The sequence below is a fragment of the Microtus ochrogaster genome, unplaced genomic scaffold (assembly GCF_000317375.1).
Source record: "Microtus ochrogaster isolate Prairie Vole_2 unplaced genomic scaffold, MicOch1.0 UNK209, whole genome shotgun sequence".
Taxonomy (NCBI): Eukaryota; Metazoa; Chordata; class Mammalia; order Rodentia; family Cricetidae; genus Microtus; species Microtus ochrogaster.
In genome coordinates, this window is record NW_004949307.1 from 10,089 (window position 1) to 13,769 (window position 3,681).

Consider the following 3,681-nt stretch of genomic DNA (forward strand, 5'->3'; position numbering starts at 1 on the left):
GTACCACATGGGACCCACTTCCTGTCCATCCGGGACCCACTTCCTGTCCTTTTAGGACCCACTTCCTGTCCACATGGGACCCACTTCCTGTCCACGGCCTCAGGGAATGCTGGGAAATGGAGTCCCCCATAGCCACTTCCTGTCCTACAGATCCACTTCCTGCCCCTGACACAGGGCACCCTGGGAAATGGAGTCCCCCATCTCCACTTCCTGTCCTGCACAGCCACTTCCTGCCACTGACACAAGGCATCCTGGGAAATGGAGTCACCCATATCCACTTCCTGTCATGCACAGCCACTTCCTGTCCTTGACACAGGGCACCCTGGGAAATTAAGTCACCCACAGCCACTTCCTGTCCTGCACAGCCACTTCCTGCCGCTGACACAGGGCACCATGGGAAATGGAGTCCCCCATCTCCACTTCCTGTCCTACAGAGCCACTTCCTGCCACTGACACATGGCCCCATGGGAAATGGAGTCCCCCACGACCACTTCCTGTCCTATGCCACTGACACAGGGCATCCTGGGAAATGGAGTCCCCCATATCCACTTCCTGTCCTGCACAGCCACTTCCTGCCCGACACACGGCACCCTGGGAAATGGAGTCCCCCATATCCACTTCCTGTCCTGCACAGCCACTTCCTGTCTCCACCGCACGGGACCCTGGGAAACGTAGTCCCATGGCGTGTGATGATCCCCACCCTCAGACAGGAAGTGGGGGTCCTCCCGCCCCCCACAGGCAGGAAGTGCACAGGATGACCCCGCCCACCCACCCACCACCTGCCAATCACGGGACAGGGACAAATGATGTCATCGGGAGGCGGGGCCCCCACCAACCCCGGCGCTGATTGACAGCCGCACACACCACCGGGCTCAAAAATACCTTTTCCTTTATTGGCGGACGATGTCCCCGCCCCCTTCCCTTCCACGACGTCACTTCCTGTGACGTCATAAGGGGCGGGGTCTGGGGGCCGCGTGGGGGCGGCAGGGTCAGGGGTCGGGGCGATCTCTCTACATGGTAGAAAATGGAGTCACGTGACGGATGGCGTCAGGCAGGGGGGGGCGGGCGGAGGGGGGCGGGGCTGCACGGAGGCCCCGCCCCCGCGGCGACGTCATCACGTGGGAGGAGGAGGAGGAGGCACGTGGCGCGGAATGGCTGGAGGCGGCGACGTCATCGTTCGGGGGACGACGTCATCGGGCGGTGATGTCATCGGGCGGTGATGTCATCGGGCGGCGACGTCATCCATCGGAAAGCGGAAAACCCCGGGGCTGAGGGCGTCCATGTCGTGGCCTGCAGGGTGGGCAGGGCGGAGATAGGGGCGGGGCCGGGGTCAGTGTGGGCGGGGTTATGCAAATGAACCGGGTGGGAGGGGGGAGGGGAATAAGGAAAAGAATGGAGAGAATATAAAAAATGGATGAATTTAAAATCGCGTTTTCTTTCGATTAAACACATGCAAATTTATGTAAATTTATGCAGATTTATGTAAATTTATGCGGAATCCCCCCCCCCCCCAAATTTTCCGAAATTTTCTTAAGGAAACCAAGCCGAGTTCTCAAGTTTTTTTTTTACCCTTCCCTCACCGGCGTGACGTCACGGGGCGGGGCGTGACGTCACAGGCCGTGGTCGCAGTCGACGTCGCGGCAGATGTACCAGAGGATGACGTAGAGGATGAGGAGGATGGCGAAGATGAAGAGCGCGACCAGCAGCGCCTTGGTCACCGGCGACACCAGCGACTGCATCGTGACGTCACCCCGGCGCGACCCCGGTGACGTCATCCGCCGCCGGGAGCCGCTTCCGGTCGCCGCACCCACCGTGACGGGCGGAAAAACCGGGCTCGGAGGAACCCGGGGAACTACAAAGATGGCAGAAAGGGCACTTCCGGTGCCGGCTACGGGCGCTTCCTGTCCCGGCCGCCGAGCACCACGGGAAATGTAGTTTCCGTGAGCCGAAACGGAGTTTCAGAGCCCGTGGAAAGGGCACTTCCGTTCCCGCCCCTGAGCACTTCCTGTCCTGGCCGCCGAACACCATGGGAAATGGAGTTTCTGTGACCCGAAACGGAGCCTCATAGCCCGAAGATAGGGCACTGCAGTGTCGGCCATGAGCACTTCCTGTCCCGGCCGCCGAGCACCATAGGAAATGTAGTTTCAGCCACCCCCGGTTACGTCGGCGCCGCGGGACTTCCGGCCGCGGTCAATCATCCGCCGCCGGGAGCCTCTTCCGGTCGCCGCACCCACCGTGACGCGGGAAAACCGGGCTCGGAGAAACAAGGGGAACTACAAAGATGGCGGAAGGGGCACTTCCGGTACCGGCTACGGGCGCTTCCTGTCCCGGCCGCCGAGCACCATGGGAAATGGAGTTTCCAGAACCAGAAACGGTGCTTCAGAGCACGAGGAAAGGGCACTTCCGTTGCCGCCCCTGAGCACTTCCTGTCCCGGCCGCCGTGCCTCATGGGAAATGTAGTTTCCGTGACACCAAACGGAGCCTCAGAGCCAAACAAAACCCACTTCCGGTGCAGTTCCTACCACTTCCTGTCCCGGCCACTGAGCCCCATGGGAAATGTAGTTAAAGCTACCCGAAACGGAACCTCAGAGCCCAGAAAAGGGCCCTTCCGGTCCCGATCCTGAGCACTTCCAGTCCCAGCCGCTGAGCCCCATGGGAAATGTAGTTTCAGCGACCCGAAATGGAGCCTCAGCGCCGAGGAAAGGGCACTTCCGGTGTAGTTTATTGCACTTCCTGTGCCAGTCACCGAGCCTCATGGGAAGTGTAGTTCCAGCGACCCGAAACGGGGCTTCGGAGCCAAGAAACCCACTTTCGGTGCCGGCCCTGAGCACTTCCTGTCCTCGTCGCCGAACACCATGAGAAATGTAATTTTCGGGACCCGAAACGGAACCTCAGTGCCCAGGGAAAGGGCACTGCCGGTGTAGTTACGAGCACTTCCTGTGCCAGTCACCGAGCCCCATGGGAAATGTAGTTTCAGCGACCCGCACCGGGACCACAGAGACCGAGGAAAGGGTACTTCCGGTGCAGTTCCGAGAACTTCCTGTCCCGGCCGCCGAGCCTCCTGGGAAATGTAGTTTCAGCGACCAGAAACGGAACCTCAGAGCCCGAAGAAAGGGCACTTCCGTTGCAGTTCCTATCACTTCCTGTCCCGTTCGCCGAGCCTCATGGGAAGTGTAGTTCCAGCGACCAGAAACGGAGCCTCAGCGCCCGAAGAAATGTCACTTCCTGTGCCGTCCTGATCACTTCCGCTTCCGGCCGCCGAGCCTCCTGGGAAACGTAGTCCCGCCCGCCCTCAATCACGGCCTCCTCAATCATGGCTCCCGCGCTCCTGCTCCTCTTCGCGTTCGCGCTGCTCGGAGGCCTCGGTCGGGGCCAGGGTGAGCGGGGGTCCGGGGTCGGGGGTCAGGGGGTCAGGGGTCACGGCGAGCGGGGGTCGGGGGTCAACGCGGGGTCAGGGGGTCCCGGCGGGGATCCGGGTTTTTTTCACGTGGGGCCGCGGCGGACGCAGAGGAGTTCGCGCCTCCGACTCCTCCCCCCCCCCCACACTGCACTCGCCGTCAATCCCCGGCCGCAGCTCCGGGGCGCGCGGGGCACGCTGGGAAGATTTTTTTTTCGTTTTTTGGGTTTGTTTTTTTTTTTCAATTTTTTTTTTTTTTTTTGGAAATTTTCTTTTTCTTTTTT